We start from the raw sequence: 20,732 nt of genomic DNA, 5'->3' as shown, positions 1-20,732 counted from the left end.
GTTGGAAGATATGTCACTAAAACTCAAATTGAACTTCCTTCGATCTAGTTTTCAAAGAGATGAAAGGTATAAGAATTAGAGATGATTCCATCACAAAATCGTGCCCATGAGACAAAGTAAACAACAGAATTAAACTAATCCACAACCAATCTGAGAGACATATGAAGGTTAGGAAGGATTCCATCATCCAACCATGTCTAAGGGGCAATGGTGAATAACGGGCTTCCTAACTTCATAATCAAAATCATGAAAAGGAAATACTCAAAGCCATTGCAGATCTATTGTAATTTCAGTCACAACAAACCATTAAAAACTGAAAGTATTCCTATTAATTAAACTATTGTTGAGGGTCAAATATTGCATATCAGACCTAGTTATTGCCTGGACTTATGAACATGGTACCGTTTAATAGCCCATTTTAATCATGTTTTTGTTGCAAGGTGGATTTGTGAGCTGAGACTAGATCGGGGTGCTAAATGCATGGATTTGGCGCTCCAGAATCACCAAGGCAAGGGACGGACTCCAGGGGACTAAGATTGACGGAATTATACGCCAGAGATCCCGAAAATCGAGAAACTGAAGCTCAAGCGGCCTGAAAGTCAGCCAGAATGCAAGATCACTGGGTTTCCATCATCTGTTCGGCTCAAAACTTTATACATGGCTCGAGGACCAAAAACTAACCATACACGTCAAATTTCAGCCATTGGATCCCTCTGAAAGTGGCCCCTTTAATCATTATGTGGGGCCCGCCTGATATCTGGATATGCTTCAAAGTTGGTCTGGACGGTCTAAATGATATGACAGAATGGATGGATGGAACGAATTTCTCACGACCATCATGATGATGGCCCATGAGCATCACATGTGTACAGAGTGTATGTGCACTCAACGTGCACCGGATTAAGAAACCCGGTCAAAGTCGGTTTTGACCGACTTCCTTCTCCAAAATGGCAACTGCCGTTACAGCGAAGCGCTGTCATCGTCGGTTGATGCTGTGGGCCCCACCCACTGTCCATATGAAGAATCCAAGCCATTCATCGTATCCATAAAGGCCTGCTCATCAAGTCCTAGGTGACAGAATTTCAATGAACAGCGGATATTGATCTTTAAACTGCCCAAACGTGGGATGGACGGTTGGATGAAAACATCCATGGACCACACTGATTTTGATCCAAAAACAGTGATTCCCACCTGGTTTTTCGAGCTGCAACGAATAGACGGAGTGGATTTTACAGAAAAATGACGTAGTGGCCCCCACCGTCAGCACTGCGTAAATGGAACACGCCCTGTTTCGCAGCCGGACGCTGTCCGATTTTTGCGGCGTGTTGTGTGTGCTTGGAGGTGATCGGACGGATGATCTGAACCGTCCATCATGTAGGTCTGCCAAAAAGATCCTAGAGGACGTTCTCCTTTTAGAAAGAAAGCAAGGAAAGTGGGGAGTAGAGGGGCGGTCTTCTTGACTGCGTAACAAGATTTACACAAAGGATTTTTTTTGCTGCGAAAGAAGTGCGGCTGGTGGTCTTTTGCGTACAGAGTTCCTTCTCCGACTTCACCTCTCCACGCTCCAAGCCACAGGCCTTGGGTCTTCTATAAAGGAGAGAGGAGAAGAAAGAGAAGGGGATCAAAAAAATTGGAAGGAGGAAAGGCTTGGTCGGGTCTGGGAGAGTTGGCTGCCGTGGAGCAGACTGGGAGGCTAGAGAGTTTCTTTTTCTTTTTATTTTTATCTTAATTTGTTTATTTTTAAGAGATCCAGCTCATCCATGTCTGGCTGAACCTCTTAGCTAGGGTTAAGAGGTGAAGCCTGTAGCGTGATGGGAGACTGTTGCTATGCCTTTTATTTGGACTAAATTGATTTTTGATTTAATTTTATTATGAGAATATTTGTAGTCTTTAATGGCCTATTGTGACTAACATTACAATGGGTTTGCAATGGCTTTGAGTATTTCTTTTTCCTTATTTTGATTATGACGTCAGGAAGCCCTGTTGTTCGCCATCGTCTTTTAGGCATGGTTGGATGGCGGTATCCTTCCTAACCTTCATAACATATAGATTGGTTGGTAATTAGTTTAATTCTGTTGTTTACTTTGTCTCCTGGGCATGGTTTGGTGATGGAATCCATTCTAATTCATATACCTTTCATCTCGTGAAAACTAGATCAAGTAAGTTCAGTTTAATTTCCATGATTCCTGATGCAGGCATAAGATCTCCCTGATCTCTACAAGTGGATCCTCTGAATCCCTAGTTTCCTTCCTTTCAATTGTTTAAGTTTTAGATTAGTATTCCACAATTATTCCTTAAATCCTATTTGATTTAGATTACATCTTAGTCCAGTTCTAGTTCTACTTAGTTTCAAATTACATACAGGTATCAGTCCCTTGGGATTCGACCTCGGTCTCACCGAGTTTATTACTACATCACAACCCATACTTGGGGAGTGAACAACTATAATCAAATTAGTTCATAACATGAATTAAGATCATAGAATCCTTCCCATCACACCACAAGCTTCACCTCTTAGCTCTAGCTAAGAGGTTTAGCCCGACATGACTAAGCTAAATCTTTAAAAATTCATAAGAAAATAGAAGTAAAACAAGCAACTCTAAATATCTCTCTCTCTCTCTCTCTCTCTCTCTCTCTCTCTCTCTCCTTCTAGACGTCCCAGCCTCACCTTTTCTTTCTCTTCTCTCCTTTTTATACAATAAGGAGAGGCAGTCAGTGGCTTTACATTTTTAAAAGCTACTGCGAAAGCTTTTTACGCAGCCACAAAAAATCCCTGTGTAAATCTATTTACGCAGCAAGACCGGATTCTATTTTTTACGCAACTCCTGGTAGCAGCGTATTCGCTGACTACGACCAAGCTTCTCCCATGTTTTCTTCTCTTTCAGATTCCTTGGAGGACGTCGGATCTCTACTCCAAGCAATTTGGACAGTCTCGATTGAAGTCGGGATCTAATGCCATATCACATTACGCCGAGAAAACCGCGCTCACTTCCTTTGTTTTGTTGCCATTTGCGGAAGGAACGTGGAAGAGGTGTGCCTGGTTTCTCAATCATTTGGGGATAAAAAGATTATGTTTTAATAGATTTTGTCCTGCCTTTAAGATGGATAGTTTAGATCAATGATCTAACGTCCAATGGGGCCCACTTGGCCGAGTTTTACGGGTGTGGTCAGTTTCAAATTCCTGAACGGAGCGTGTGAAAGGTAGAAGAAATTGTGAGTCTAGTTTCTCTATTGTTGCGGGAGAAACCCGGATCTTGTTGGAGTCTGTGCGGTCCATGTAAGTGCTATGGTTGATTGCTCCTTTGTTTGTCAAATTTTATGGTGCCAAAAACACTATCTGTGTCTTGTGTAGTATGAGAATATATATATATATATATATATATATATATATATATATATATATATATATATATATATATATATATATATATATATATGTTTAAGGCACTGCATCACATTGCTTCAAGTTGAGAATGAAGCTCTACTTTAAGACATGAAAGGTCAAGTACATTGTCCACTCCTGTAAGCTTCAAAGTTCAGAGTCTTTCAAGAGCTACAAGAGTTACATCAAAAGACAAGTTCTTGTTCAAGACTCAAGTACAACTCAAAATCAAGTACAACTCAAGACTAAAGTTCAACTCAATATGAAGTACAAGATGAAGTATAATTCAAATCCAAGCTACATCAAGAATAGAGATCCCAAGTTTCATAATCTTCAAAGGTCAACCATCATCTGAAGAAATGAAGTCTCAATGTTCATACATCACTCTCGAGGTATGATTGACCTTAGATTGACCTTAGGGTTGGTCATTTTGTATACATAATTCAAATTGAATCATTTTATAAGTGTTTGGTCTGTTCTTACACTAGTTTTAGACTCTGTTCGACTAGTCTTAGAACTGGCTCAACCAGTCCAAGAAATTTCAAGACCAGTCCTAAGTTGTTGCAAATTTTTAAAATTTTTTGGTTGAGTTATGACTAGTCCTGGAGTCTATCGACCGGTCGTGTGAACAATGCACGACTTGTTCATGACTAGTCTAGTAGCTACGACTCAAACTACAGTAACGAATTCTAGTTCCTCACGACCAGTCGTGGGCAGGTCATGACCAGTCATGGAGGGTTTACGACCGGTCGTGGAAAGCCTACGACCAGTCGTGGAACGGTTTTATCCGATCGCGCTCAAAAGTTCAAAATGCTATTGGTCCTACGACCAGTTGTAGTGTCCATGGGACCAGTCGTAGATGCGATTTTTGCAACTGTAAATAAAGCACGAATTTCAGAGTTTAAGAATCAAATTCAAGTAAAATCAAGACATCACTCTGAGAGATTAGTTAGTTTCTTTTTAAGCTACATTGTGCATATTTAATATTCTCTTTTGTTAGCTTTGTTAATTTGATTTAGTTTCTATATTCCAATCTGATTTGAAAGTGAAATTGCTGTATTCCTTCTTCTTGGAATCAAAATTAAATAGAGTTAGCCCAACTGGTTTAATTTAAAATCAATCTAGAACCTAGAACCATTTTGAAGTGAGTATTGGACATTGAACTTCTACATTTGAACTTCTACTTCGATTTGGTTCTTTCGGGCTGCAACAAAAGGAGAAATCCAAGTATTTTACATTTTTGTAAATCTTCTATGCTTTTGGTTTCTTTGAGATTTAGCCAAAAAAATCTCTAAGTGTTGGTTATTTGAGGAGAGCCAGAAAACTCAGAGTGTGGGGTTTTTGAATTGTGTAAGCCCATTAGAAAGACACAATTGTGAGGGTTTTAGGTGAACCTGAGAAAAACCTATTTTCATAGTGAACACTAATATCCACTTTGTGAGGATATTAGGAGTGGAGTAGCAAGCTGTGTGGCTGTTGTTTAACAGGTGGTGAACACACAGGCGAACCACTATAACTCTTTGTGTTTTGTAGATGTGTGATTTATTTTTCCTATCTTTTATCATTCAAAATTGTGGGATGTATGTTTGGATGTGAATGGTGTAATATTTATATTTCACGCATTGTGGGAATGTTGTAATAGTGTAGATTTCAATTCTTGCTATTTCCTTTTATTTTCCTCTTAAGTTTGAGAATTTGATACTCATTATTCTAGTAAGGTTGTCCTGCCATAAACCCTTGGTTTTTATAGTGTAAGGTTGTCCTCAGAACAACATTTGTATCAACCTCTCAATACTTGATTATTGAGGCTGCTTTTCATTCCTGCATTGTGAATTACTTTCCGTTATTTGGCTATCATATTCTTTAATTCTGCTATGATTTTTTAATTTGGCATATATAGTCCTATTCGCCCCCCTCTAGGACATATAGCTTGGCCTTTTCAGTCCACCATCATGTACGTACAGGGAATCCGATCCTTTCGTTGGGTTGGTTGTGGAGTTTCGGCCCAAGAGTTAAAATATAAGGCGATTCTATGCTCTGGATAGCCCGTACAGATGATCATGGTGTGGCCCTCTATTCGTCGATCATGGGGTGATCTTCTAGGTTTTGATCAGATTTCTCTCAGTTGCATGATGGACAATCTGGATTACAGATGGGTTCGTTTTGATGGCCCATTGATCGACCAACGGACGACTGTGAGTGAGAGAGAACACAGAGGCTCCGTCTCTGTTTAAGAAAGTTGGCTGGTGCAAGTGCACTTGCTGCAGTGCATGTGCAGCACTCGTGTGGGCCTCACGATGATAGTTCTGATAAATCCACACCGTCCATCTGCCTTCCCATCTCGCTCAAAGGGTTGAGACCAAAATTAAAGCATATCCTGATATCAGGTGGGCCCCAAATTAGAGATTCATGGGCTGATCTGTCCATTGGGCCACTTCCACAGAGATCTAGGAGCTGAAATTCAACGTGTACGATTAATTTAGGGTCCCTAGGCCAGATATAAATTTTTAAGCCAAACGGATGGTGAGAACCTTGTGATCTTGCATTTTGGACGAATTTTAGGCCTCTTTAGTGTGAAATACTGGATTTTCTCGAATCCAGGGCGTGTAAATTCTTCGATCTCAATCCCCTGGGGTCCATCCCTTGCCTTGGTGATTTATGAGAATTTAATCCATGCTTTAAGTAACCTTTTCCAGTCTAGGCTCCTAAGTACACCCTGCATCACAAACATGATTAAAATAGGTGTTAAACGGTATCATGCTCGTAAAATCAGGTAATAACTGGGGTCTAATATGCAATATTTGATCCTCAACACAAGGTGGAGCACTTAACTCGGGTATTCTCTGATTACTCCCCCATGCTTCTCTCCATGCAAATGGCGACAGGTACTGGCCCTAAACCTTTTTGTTTTCAAAACATGTGGCTACATCATGAGGGATTCCACAGCCTAGTTTTCGATTTCTGTCAGCTAGATATACAGGGGAGCCCTATGATTAAGCTCCTCCTTAAAATGAATAGGCTTAAATCAACCCTCAAATCATGAAATTCTAGAATTTTTGGGAATGTATTCCAAAATGTCAGGATTGAAGAGGACGCGATTACAGCAGTGGAAGCCAGACTCCTCCACACCAGAGCCTCTATTGACAGATCCAACCTTAATCTGGCCCTTGCCTCCCTTAAGAAAGCCTTGCTTTTTGAGGAAATCTTCTAGAAACAACGATATAGGATCACATGGCTACAGGTCAGGGATTGAAATTCCAAGTTTTTTCACGCCTCTATGTTGGACAAGAGAAGACGAGCCACCATCCGATCCATTCAGCCTCAATCGGGCCCCCCAATCCTGACTACTCAAGAGATTGGCGATGCAGCAGTCCATTTCTTCTCAGACCTTTGCATCCAACATCTCCACCATCTCGCCCTCCATCCTTGACTGCATCCCTCCTCTCATTACTAACTCTAAAAACGCTGCCCTCCTCAGCCCTCGCCCTCTCGATAAAGTCAAGGCTGCAGTCTTCGCCATTCTGGCTGATAGTGCCTCGGGCTTAGATGGTTTTTCAGGCGGCTTCTTCTCTTCATGTTGGGATATCATCCAAACTGATTTCCATAGTGCAGCTATCGAACTATTTCAGGGAGGACAATATCCTAGAGTATTCCGATACAAGTCCATTTTTCTCATCCCTAAAGAATGTGAAATCCTTTGCCGACTTCCAGCCCATTAGTCTATGCAACTGCATTCAGAAGATATTCTCCAAAATCCTAGCCTCCAGACTCTCTATTATCCTTTCAGCTATTATCTCAGAGGAGCAAAGTGCCTTTGTAAAAAACCGGTCGATAATTGAATGCATATCCATTGCTTCTGAGATGGCTAATGCTATTGACCGCAAGTCCCATGGCAGGAACATCATTTTAAAGCTGGACATGGAAAAGGCTTACGACAGGCTCGAATGACCATTCATTAGCGTTGTCCTTGGGAAATTCGGCTTCCACCAGGACTAGATCAATATTGCAAGGCAAAGTTGGTAAGGAAGTTGGTTCTTTATTCTCATCAACGGAGTATCCTTTGGTTTCTTCTAATCCTCCAGGGGACACCATTGCGGCCGAGGTCCTTTCTCGGGGCCTTAAGGAAATATTCTTATCCAGAAGATGTCTCCCCTTCAACACTCCAAGAGGATGCCTCATTATATCCCATCTGCTCTTTGCTGATGACACTATTATCTTTTTGAATGGCAGATCCTCATCGATTCGAGCCCTTCTTGCTTTTATCCTCTCCTATAAGCGAGCTTCTGGCCAGAAAGTCAACCCGTCAAAGAGCTGCTTCATCCTAGCCAACAAAGCTACTCCCACCAAAGCCAGAGAAGTAGCTCGATTATCAGGCTATCAGCCAGGTTCCCTCCCCTTCACATACTTGGGAGTTCCCCTCCACAAAGGCAGGATCCGATACATCCACATTCTCCCCCTTCTCTAGAAAATTGATCATCGGATTGCTGGGTGGAAAGTCAAACTCCTCAACCAGGCGGCTAAGCTAGTCCTCATCAAGCATGTCCTCTCTAGCATTCCCATGCACATCTTTTCGGCCATCAACATCCCAAAGAAAGTTTGCGGCCACCTAGAGAGTCCTTGCGTCCTTCTTCTGGGGCACATTAAATGGATCCAAGAAACATCATTGGGTTAGAAGGTGTGAAATCTGCTACCCCCTCTCTGAAGGAGGGCTCGGAATCCAAAGGATAGTGGACTCCATAAGAGCTAGTAGATGTAAGATGGCCTGGAGTCTCATCCAGGGAGATTCACTTTGGGCCAGGTTCTTCGCAGCCAAGTATCTTCAGAAATTCCTCATTTCTAGCAGCCCATTCATAACTATTGGATCCAACTTATGGAAAGACATTAGAGGCTCCCTTCAATTCACCATCCTCAACTCTAAATGGCTTATCGGCAAAGGGGAAGTCTCATTTTGGCTACACAACTGGACTGGCAATGGTCTCGTATTGCAAGTAGCTATAGTATCTCCTCATCCCCAAGCCAGCAAGGCCCTTCTTTCAGACTTCTGGGGCCCAGCAAGATCCTGAAATTTGATGTAGCTAGCTGACCTTCTCCCCGCTTTAGCAATTTGGTCCATCCTCGATAGTGGAGTCTATATTTTAGATAGACGTGACAGGCTAGTATGGACGTTGTCTCCAAATGACAAATTCTCCACCAAATCAGCATGGAATGCACTGAGAAGTCAAAGACCTGAGAAACATTGGACCCGATGGGCCTGGAATAAAATCATCCCTCCTAAGATAGCCATCCTCCTGTGGAAGATTATGCATTATGCAATCCCTGTTGATTCAGCCATTCAGCGCCTTGGCATCAGTTTAGCCTCAAAGTGCAGCTATTGTGGGATCACAGCTGAACATCTCCTTGTCCCTCTCGCTCTTCAATCTCCTGCCCAGCTCCAACCAGGGTGAAATTCCCACCACTAACCCATTTTCCATTTCTGGTCTTCTCATCCTTCAGATCATCCTACCTCCACCAGCCTGTCTCAACACCCCGTACAGCCCACCTCCACCAGCCTATTACAACCCCCCTTTCTCAACTTCCTTCAGCGCCCCCGTCCCCTGCTCAGACCTTGACCCCTCTAGCTTCTCACCCACCTACAGCAACCTCACCCTTCTCCACCAGCAATCTTGGCAACCCTCGCTATCAACCTCCTACCTTAGTTGGTCCTTAGGTTGAAGATATCGATCATCTGTTTTGCCATAGTGAAACATCAACCCAATTTGGGGCCATTTTGCCAACTCATTCCAAATCCCGCTAATCCAAGATCAATCCATTCAAGACCGCATCTTTCAATGGTCTTCTTCCGCTTTATTCTCTTCCTATCGGAGACTCATTCATGGGCTGGCCTTCCCCATAATCCTTTGGGAGATATGGCTAGGCAGAAACAGAGCTATTTTTGACAACAGGCCCATCGACCCAAACCGAATCATTTCCAAAATCACCAAATGGATCCTGGACCTCGACTCTCTTATACCGGGCATCAACCGCACTGCATGGGAAGGCCTTACAATCCAAGGATTTTCCCAACCAGCGCCTTCTCTCAGAACCCTCCGATTGAACATAATCAAGTGGCAAAGGCCCCCTGCCCCTTGGCTGAAGCTGAACGTAGATGGGTCTGTAAGAACTCTATTTAGTGGGCCTCACTGATCAATGGTCTGGATTGTTATACAGTTGGACTAGATGATTGAGTAGACCAGTGGGCCCCACTTCAGGTGATGCGCTGCGCAGTCTATCTGCGCAGCTTTGCGTACTAGGGCTGGAATGCTATAGCTGTCTTACGCAGACAGCAGTTTGAGTTGAACTAGGATGCTACAACGTGGAGCATGGGAGAGAGAGTTGTGATGGGTTTCAAACTCTCTCTCCACAGACTCTATAAAAGAGAGCTGGGTCCCCAATCCTACACTACAGCAAAAATTCGAGTCCCATCTACTGATTTGCAGAAAGGGTGTGAAGGAGAGGAAGATCTTAAGTTCTACAGATATTCTGGTATTCTTATCCGGCTTCCATGGCGGCATCTCAGCTAGGTAAGCTATCTGAACCCCTGATCGCCATGTCCCATGCACAGACAGATCCGTGGGCCTATTCCGCATTTAGATTAAGTCCCACAGTTGGTATCAAAGCCACTGTGCAAAGGCATGGATGATCAGATTCATCCATTAAATATTTGAATTCATAATCAGGTTTTTTTCGAATTCCCAAATTAGGCAAATTGGAATTTCAAATTTTGAATTTAATTAGGGATTTCAGATTTGAATCCCCAAATTAAGAAAATTGGGGTTTTCATATTCGAATACCCCAAAATCAAAAGTAGATTAGGGATTTCGATTTTCAATCCCCAAATCAGAAGATTAGGGATTTGGATTCGAAACCCTAAATACAGATGTTCAGATTAGGGATTTGGATTCGAAACCCTAAATTCAGAGTTTCAGATTAAGGAATTTCGATTTGAAACCCTAATTATAGAAACCCATATTAGGAATTTTGAAAATCCTAAATCTGGTTATTCAGATCGGGGATTTCTGATTTGAATCCTGTATCAGAAATTAGGGTTTTCCAATTCAGAACACCCAAATCTGGAAATTAGGGATTTGGAATCCCATATCAGATTGGGGATTCCGAAACCGGTTCTTCCTGCGGACCCCTACTTGCGATTTGTGGGAGCCGATTGCCATTGTCGATCTCCAGATTTACAGATGCAGGCTATAGCACACCATCTTCCCTTCAAACCATGTTTCAGAGTCGTTGTCGGCGTTGCATGGTTGAATCTTCATCACTTGAGGCCATGTCCGCCGCTTCAAATGGCATTCTCGACACCATAGATCTATCACAACCCATCAGAACCTCCTGATAGCAAGCTACAGAGAGAGTAGCTTCTTCTCTTCTCATCAGGAAGGCAGAGATAGAGGAATCGCCTCTCTCCTCTGCTGCTTGCGGTGATAGAGGAATCGCCTCTCTCCTCTGCTGCTTGCGAAGATGGGAGAACCGATTTTGGTTAGGTCGTTTATGACCTTATAAGCGGTCGAGTCTGCAAACCCGCTTGCTTTCGCGTTTTCACCCGCGATTGGGATCCAATTACATATTTGGTTGGGCCCGAGGCTCGTGTTGGGGCCATTCCATGAACGGAGATCCACTTCGTTGCTGAGCATGACACCTGATATGGTCTCATCTTGGACCATTCAATATCAATTAAGGTCATATGTAGGCTCACTTTTGATCATTCAGCATGAGCACCATATTTGGATCTTTAGCTAAATTGATAATATATAGATCTATCCAATCACTTATGTTATTCCATTAAATCAATATATCATATAAGGGTTGAAAGCCAAAATTATAATGCTCATTGATAATTATCATAACATGCAGAGTCTTGATTCGGTATTATTATTGGCCCATCACCCATCTTTAAACGTTGATATGGACTGTTGGAATATAAGATGTGAAACATTTTTCACTTTTAAGGAATTCTAAAAGGTCAGTATCAACTAACTTATGGACCGCATCGGACTAATTAAGAAATAATCCATAGAGAGGCAGGATTATAATAGCAATCTCAAAGTCTATATTTGTAGTTTTGGATTTGGTTGTGTTAGCCACCATAGTGACCTCAATCGATGAAAACTTTACAAGTACAGACTTGTAACATTGGGATCAGAAAGATTGCATACAGTTACGTTCACGTTTTCATGCGTACGGTAACGAAAACATAGACGATTACCGTTTTTGGCAGTCAAGTGAACGGGTGAAGTAAATGGTGCTGGTAATGTAAAACTGAAAGACTCATCTCACCCATAGGTGTTGAGTGTCTCAAATTTACATGACTTATATCACTCAGCTTCATGTTCAGGAGGATCACTAACATGTTATTATTACCTCCCATAGGAAGAATGATGATGATGTAACAGATTCTCACCAGGATGTGATGGTTGGGCCCATTTTCATCCTGGAGGATTCAGTTGATGCCTCCCTTAGCAACTGAATTGATTAACTTTGCCAGATATTTGTTGACATTTACAACATTGCTTTTGTGAAACTATGAACTAATGTGAGTATATGTGTATCTCTTATATTTCAGTCTCAATTCCAACTAATACACATCAAGTCCCTGCCTTAAATGGATCTAATTATACTCAATGGAAGAACGCCATTGAAGTTGTACTGGGTTGTCTTCAATTAGATCTTGCCCTGATAACACCAGAACCGCCAAAGCCATCTGATAATGCGACTGAAGCTGAATATAATCGATGGGTTGCATGGTTTAGATCAAATGATACATGCCTGAAAGTCATTAAATATTCAATTTCTGAATCGATGAAGGGTGCCATGCCTGAAACAGATAAGGCTAAAGTTTTCCTGACCGAAATGGGAAAACGATTCAAGAAATCTGATAAATCTGAAGTGGGCATTCTTCTGAATAAATTGACTCGCTCGTCCTACGATGGAAAAGGCAACATCCGTGAATACATTGTAGAGCAGATCGAAGTTGTTTCTAAGATCCGTGCTCTAGGGCTTGTACTCACTGATGATCAACTGGTTCATTTGATCATGAACAACCTACCTCCCCAATTCGGCACGTTCTTGGTAAACTATAACACTCTGAAGGACATGTGGACATTGGATGAACTCATCACTCAGTGCATCCAAGAAGAAGACAGGATCAGACAGATGATAAAAGTTCAAAATGTTAATATGGTGACTTCAGGACAAGGGCATGGGCAGGGGAATAAAGGTAAAAGGAAGAGGAAACAAGGTTCTAATAATGGATTCTCTGGTCCTCCATCTGGAAACCATGAGAATCAATCTGGAAATGGATCTAAACGCAAACGGGTTAAAGGCAAACCGTGCTTCTTTTGTAAAAAGACGGGTCATCTAAAGAAAGACTGCGAAGGTTTTAAGGATTGGCTCATAAAGAAAGGTAATCATTCTGTTCTTGTCTGTTTTGAATCTGACCGATGTGTCAGCGGATTCCTGGTGGATAGATTCAGGAACTACTATTCACATATGCACTTCTATGCAGGAATTACTACAGGCCAGGCCACCAACTGATGCGGAGCGCTCAGTATACGTAGGCAATGGTGTCAAAGTCGACGTGGAGGCAATAGGAGTCTATAGGCTTAAGTTGAAGTCTGGTCATTTTTTGAATTTAGTTAATACATTCTGTGTGCCGTCTATAAGGCGCAATTTAGTTTCAATTTCCTGTTTGGATAAGTTGGGATATTCGTTCCACTTTGGAAATAAAAGTTTTAGTATTTACTTTAATTCGATTAAAGTTGGAACCGGATCTTTAGTAAACAACTTATACCAGTTAGACTTGATTGCCTCTCACGTCTATAATATTAATACCTTGCATGGAAATGTAGTGGGATCCAAGCGAAGACTAGACTATGAGAATTCCTCCATGTTGTGGCACAGGCGGCTATGCCATATATCTCGTGAGAGATTAGACAGGCTTGTGCGAGAAGGAATTTTGCATTCTCTAGACTTCTCTTACTATAAAGTATGCATTGATTGCATAAAAGGGAAACAGACTAGAACGAGAAAGAAAGGTGCAACCAGGAGTGTAGATCTATTAGAGGTTATACATACAGATATCTGTGGACCATTCCCTACAGCCTCATGGAGTGGCCACAAATATTTCATTACCTTTATAGATGACTACTCTCGCTTTGGATACCTATACCTTATCAGTGAGAAATCAGATGCCCTGGATGCTTTTAAAATCTATAAAGCCGAGATTGAAAATCAACTCGATAAGAGAATTAAAGTTGTCGGTTCCGACCGTGGTGGTGAATACTATGGCAGATATACGAATCAAGACGCAATCCAGGGCCATTCGCTAAATACCGCAGGATTGTGGCATTGTTGCTCAAGACACTATGCCTGGTACTCCAGAGCGGAATGGAGTGGTTGAGAGACATAATCGCACCCTTATGGATATGGTGCGAAGTATGGTCGCAATTCAACATTGCGAGAATCTCTGTGGGGTGATGCGATCAAACTGCAGTTCATATATTAAACAGGGTTCCCAACAAAAGCAGTAAGCAAAACTCCTTTTGAGTTGTGGAATGGGAGAAAACCAAGTCTCCGATATCTACATGTTTGGGGTTGTTCTGCTGAGGCCAAAATTTATAACCCGCATGAAAAGAAGCTTGATCCTAGAACCATAAGTTGTTTCTTCATTGGATACTCAGAAAGATCAAAAGGCTATCGATTCTACAGTCCTTCCCACTCCATCAGGATTGTTGAGACTGGGAATGCCAGATTCATTGAGGACACTGAAAACAGTGGGAGCACGAACATAAGAAATTTTGTATTTGAGGAACAAAGGACTGTGACTCCTGTCATAGTCAATCCAGATCACGTGAATGATGCAGTCGATTCTGCAGAGGACCACGTAGAACCTCATATACAAACCACTGATGAGGAAAATCAAGATCAGACCCAACAAGCTGAACCAATAAGAAGATCTGAAAGAGAGAGAAGGCCTGTAAATCGAGACGATTACATCGTATACTTACAGGAACACGACTTTGACATAGGGGTGGAAAAGGATCCTAAATCCTTTACACAAGTCAAACAAAGTGTTGATCCTTCTCGTTGGTTTAATGCCATGAAAGATGAGTTGAAATCCATGCAAGACAATAAAGTATGGGATCTTGTAGAGTTACCCACTGGAATAAGGCCGATTGGTTGTAAATGGATATTTAAAACCAAACGGGACTCCAAAGGTAATGTCGAACGATATAAAGCCAGACTTGTTGCCAAGGGTTTTAACCAACGTGAGGGCATTGACTTTAAGGAGACTTTCTCACCAGTATCAAAGAAAGACTCATTCAGGATCATAATGGCTCTTGTAGCTCATATGGATTTAGAGTTACATCAGATGGATGTAAAGACTGCATTTCTCAATGGGGATCTAAATGAGAATGTGTATATGTTGCAGCCCGAAGGTTTTGTAGCTACTGGCGCAGAACATTTGGTTTGCAAACTTAAGAAGTCCATTTATGGGTTGAAACAGGCATCGCGGCAGTGGTACCTTAAGTTTCATGAAGTAATTTCTTCATATGGCTTTGTAGAAAACACTGCAGATGAATGCATCTACATTAAAACCAGTGGGAGTAAGTTCGTTATGATGATTTTGTATGTTGATGACATTCTGTTAGCTAGCAGTGATACCAGGATGTTGAGCGACACCAAGAAATTTTTATCTCAAAAGTTTGAAATGAAAGACCTTGGTGAAGCTTCTTACGTCATCGGCATTGAGATTCGCCGTGACAGAACACTTGGACTGCTTAGCTTGTCACAGAGGGCCTATATTGCTAGGGTACTCAAAAGGTATGGCATGCAAAATTGTGCTTCAGGAAAGTCGCCCATTGTGAAGGGCGACAAATTTGGTTTATTTCAGTGTCCAAAGAATGATTTAGAAAAGAATCGAATGAAAGAATTTCCGTACGCATCAGTAGTAGGGAGCATCATGTATGCTCAAGTCTGTACGCGACCGGACATTGCCTTTGTCACTGAAATGTTGGGAAGATATCTATCTAATCCAGGAATGCAACATTGGATAGCTGCAAAGAAAGTATTACGGTATCTTCAGAGAACAAAAGACTTCGGACTCACATACAGAAGGTCTGATCAGTTGGAGTTGATCGGATATTCAGATGCAGACTTCGCAGGCTGCGTTGATACTAAGAAGTCTACTTCATGATACATCTTCATGATGGTGGGAGGAGCTGTGTCGTGGAAAAGCGTGAAACAATCTACCAGTCTCATCCACTACTGAAGCTGAATTTATTGCCTGCCATGAGGCATCTAATCAGGCACTATGGTTACAGAGTTTCTTCTCAGGTTTGCGGGTACTGGAGCATATCCCGAAACCGTTGAGAATATTTTGCGATAATTCGGCTGCTATTTCCTTCTCTAGTAACAACAAGCATTCGTCAAGGTCGAGGCATATCGACATCAAGTATCTTGTTGTAAAGGAAAGGGTTCAGAATCATCAAGTGTCCGTGGAATTCATCGGCACTAAGCAGATGATTGCAGATCCGCTCACTAAAAGGCTCCCTATCACGCCATTTCAGGAGCATGTAACCTCCATGGGACTCATTGATTTCATGGATATTTTTAGTTAGTGGGAGTTGAGCGTACTTTGATTTTCACAGACACTTAGAGATCTCGTTTTATACAGTTTGTTTGGATGATTTTGATATAAAGATTTATTTCTACTTATTTATATATATGCGCAAATTTTGAATAAGTGGAACTACAGTTGTGTCTCGTTGGAGACATGAAAAATCTTCAGAACCTCTTAAGGATAGGCACATATTATCACACTAAAGTGTGTAATCCTTATACCACATTTCCTAGTTCGTGATCTATGTCGTTAAGATTGAAAGTATTTGTGATCGCGCTTAGACTCACTTCGCCTAAATTAAATGTTGTGATGACTACCGCGTTTTGATACTGACTGTTTTGATGGACCAGATTGAATAGCATTACTCATATTGTCCAACTGTTTTCATTGGTTAACCATTTAGATACTTTCTTAAAATATCAAAACTTGTTTACAAAATTATTATATATATGACTATCATTGATGTTGCTCAATGAGGCCCAAGTGGGAGAATGTAAGAACTCTATTTAGTGGGCCTCACTGATCAATGGTCTGGATTGTTATACAGTTGGACTAGATGATTGAGTAGACCAGTGGGCCCCACTTCAGGTGATGCGCTACGCAGTCTATCTGCGCAGCTCTGCGTACTAGGGCTGGAATGCTATAGGTGTCTTACGCAGATAGCAGTTTGAGTTGAACTAGGATGCTACAACGTGGAGCATGGGAGAGAGAGTTGTGATGGGTTTCAAACTCCCTCTCCACAGACTCTATAAAAGAGAGCTGGGTCCCCAATCCTACACTACAGCAAAAATTCGAGTCCCATCTACTGATTTGCAGAAAGGGTGTGAAGGAGAGGAAGATCTTAAGTTCTACAGATATTCTGGTATTCTTATCCGGCTTCCATGGCGGCATCTCAGCTAGGTAAGCTATCTGAACCCCTGATCGCCATGTCCCATGCACAGACAGATCCGTGGGCCTATTCCGCATTTAGATTAAGTCCCACAGGGTCTTCCTGCGGGAATCCTGGGGCTAGTGGGGGAGGGGGTATATGCAGAGATTGCGAAGGGAATCTCATTTTTGCCTTCCACTCCTACTACGACATCCTCTCCAACATGATGGCGAAGCTTGTGCTTGACTGACGGATTGAAATTCTGCAAAGACATGGGCCTGTCAACCATTGTTGTGGAAACTGATTCCAAGGTTCTCTTTGAAGTAGTCTCGACCCTAGATTTATTTATTTATTATTTATTATTATTTTTTGTGGATGGAAGCTTTGGTACATTCTTCAAACCATTCATCTCCTGGTTCGATTCAATCATTACTACAGGGAAGGTGATTCTGTAGCTGATGGCCTCGCCAACACTGCTAGCAGCGGTGCTCCTAACAGATTGTTCCTTTCTCCTCACCTCCTTCCCAAACACGTGAGAGGGTCTCTGGTCCTAGACAAAGCGAGAGTGGGTTCGCTAAGATGTTGCAAGTCCAAGATGGATTGGATAGAACCTCCTCTTCGATCCCCCTCTCCTTGTTTGGGCCCTTCCCAATCATTGCTAGTCCGTCCCTTCGCCTGAACCCTTCCCCCTGCTTATTCCCCTGTCTTGATTTGCTGCTGGCTCTCCGGGGCACTCCATGGCCTTCAGATTTTTTCTTTTCTTTCGCGTTTGCTTTGTAATTGCTCCATATGATTGGCTCTAGTTCTTTTTGTTGGAACCGCCCGAATGGCTGTACATCTCATCTTTTTATATATACATGGTGGCCATGGTCCACCTTCTTTAAAAAAAAAAAGAGAAAAGAAAAAAAAAAGATGTTCTGTTGATCATGTGGCGGCAGGCTTACTAAGTTGCGTGAGTTAATGCAATGATAATCTAACATGGGTCACTGCGTTGAGTAGATGACTAGTTTTTTTTTTTTTTGCATGGTTATGATAATGGTGTTACTTTAGAAGTTGATTAGATTGGATCCACTCATTATGGACCACGTAGAATTATTCCACGTACGTGATGTAATCATCGGATGGGAAGGATCTAATCAATGGCCATCCGATCCATTCAAGAATGAATCTGACCGTTGGATCCATTTTTCGATGGATCCCACTTGTTTGAAATTGGATTGGCCTTCACGACTGAAGCATGATAATCATAGAAATGTGATTCAAGTTGCATTCTATGGCCTCACAGGAAAATGCTCTAGTCACATTCCTTGATTGTGAGAATCAATGTTAGAGAGCCTATAAGACAGTCCACCTTGTGTTACAAGCACTTGAAAGGCCAATGGATAACATCCAGCAAGAGGGAAGTTGGATCTTTAATATTGTTCAAGCAGAGTATCAATCGTACCACGGACCATTCAGGCCATTTGATGAGGAGCCTACTGAATGAATGGTTGTTCTCGGCTAAGACTTCACTCTCATTGTTTGCAGAAATCATACTGCCGTGATCCAACTGTGGTGGGACCAACTACTTGAATGCCATTGATTACTTATGAGTGGGCCTCATGTTTCTCTCGTGCCATGGAGGACTGTTTTGGCAGGTCTGAATGGCTAGAAATGGCAAAGGGGATGCTTTTGCAAGGTGACAAAAGAGCGGTATACAAATGCCAAAAAATATGAGATGGGCACAGAGAAACGTACGCTGTCTTCGATTTTGTAATATGAGATGGGCAGAGAGAAACGTGCATTTGGTTGCACCAAATATCAGGAAATTTCATGAATAATCAGTCTAATTTGGGACAGAAATTCGATATACATTTAAAATTTTGGTACAACCAAACACACTCTTAGACAAGAAATGAAGTCACGAAGGTTGATTGTCATCAATTGCCTATAAATACACTTCCAAAGACCCCAATTCAAATCATAACCAAATACCAAAACCACTCAAAGAAGGAGAAATTTTAGAGAGAAATGCCATTGCGCGCCAAGCATCTACTTTCAGTACTCTTCCTCATGGCATGTCTCATCACAGTGAATTGCTACGAACCACTGAAATCATGCAATCCCAGTGGCTACCTACGTGGCAAGGCCCACAAGTGCAACACTCAGAATGACTCCGACTGCTGCAAGGCGGGCAAGATGTAACCCCAGTACCACTGCTCGCCTCCCGTTACTAGCAATACTGGTGCGACCATGACCATCAATAGCTTCACCCCAGGGGGTGATGGTGGGGCCCCTTCTGAGTGCGACAACAAATACCATAGCGATAGTGAAAAAGTCGTGGCCCTGTCTACGGGATGGTACAATGAAGTCGTTGCCTTCAGAACATCAAGATCAATGCCAATGGCCAATCTGTGTTGGCTAAGGTTGTTGATGAGTGTGATTCGATGAATGGTTGTGATTCTGATCATGATTACCAAGCACCTTGCCCCAACAACATAGTAGATGCCTCTCCTGCCGTGTGGAAGGCATTGGGCATCCCCGAATCGCAGATCGGTGACTATGATATCACATGGTCTGATGCTTGATACAGGGCTGCACTAAACCAGGCCCGGACTGGGTAATTGACGTATCTGAATAGCCCAACGGGCCTAACAATGGCCACCCTACGTGACATATATCGTGTAAGGCATGCTTATGTCTATCATGTATTAATTACTACTTCCTCCAAACTTATCACCTCTGTTCATATGTTTTTGTTTTCTATTGATATATTTGTGAACAAAAGAAATATTATAAATTGCATGGGTGTAGTCTTTTGTAGTGGCCCCCACACGGATAGTGATCCCAAAAAAGCAGCAGATGGGTTGTCATCAAGTGGATGGTTAAGGAGAAGATGGTCTTTGGATCAAATTCAGTGGGTTGGGTGCGGGCCACACAAGTCAAAATTTTGAATAGGCCTTGCCCGTCAAGCCAGGTTTGCCTCTTTCAAAATATAGGCAGGAACCAACTCTGGGCCCACCCATTTCCACCCTTGATAAATACCCTTTATCCGACTGTAAATAGCCTTCTAAAGCAGGATGTTCGAGGTTCCATATGGCCTACCGTGATAGGTGCGTAGAGTAAGAATTGTTAGAAAATATTTCACAAATAATATTAGAAACCGAAAAATAAAATTAAAATTAACAACAGGCTAAATCATGCATGTAATAAGCTATCCTTAAAGCTTGGCCCCCTTCTTGACTGAAATTAAGACTGCTGCTGGGTTATATGCGAATTGCTTTTAGGATAAGATGAGCCTTTTTTTTCTTAAGGTCCTACATGCTGCAATCACAAAGGGACCTACTCAGGAACTCTGTTAACGCAATCAGAACTCAAATGAGTGATCGAACTCAGTGACTGAAACAAGGTTGAGTCACTCGACGAGTTCTTCTTGAATAATCTTAAAAAGAAAACTTTGAGAGATTAGGTTGGATCAGATTTGTTGGACTAAGATAATTCTTGACTTGGAGGGTCCAGTTTATATAACATCTGGGGTGTGGATCGTTTCCAGGTGGTCATCAATGGTTCAAAACATTTGTGAATATTTTTTTTTTACTGTTGACACTAAATTTTGAACGTTTTAGATCGTTAGGTCAACGATTTGACCGTTGGATCATCAAGGGCCGTCCGTTTTGAGACTGTTTTGGCTATTAAGACTACTAGCTGTTCTTAAAATGGTCAACGATTTTGGATCCATTGATCCGACCGTTTCCAACAGCCTATAAAGCCCATACCACTTTGCACTGTGATCGCACCATCTCGTGACACGATACGCATATGCGAAGTACACC

The 20,732-nt window shown here is 42.0% G+C and overlaps 1 pseudogene; it reads left to right on the top strand.

The window, feature by feature from the left end:
• LOC131225120 (uncharacterized) overlaps nucleotides 1–19,487 on the top strand; it is a 35,680-nt pseudogene extending 16,193 nt beyond the window's left edge.
• Nucleotides 19,488–20,732: the final 1,245 nt, after the last annotated feature.

Source organism: Magnolia sinica, chromosome 14, assembly GCF_029962835.1.
Source record: "Magnolia sinica isolate HGM2019 chromosome 14, MsV1, whole genome shotgun sequence".
Taxonomy (NCBI): Eukaryota; Viridiplantae; Streptophyta; class Magnoliopsida; order Magnoliales; family Magnoliaceae; genus Magnolia; species Magnolia sinica.
Note: the sequence above shows the minus strand (reverse complement) of the source record. Positions and strands in the feature narration are given on the sequence as shown.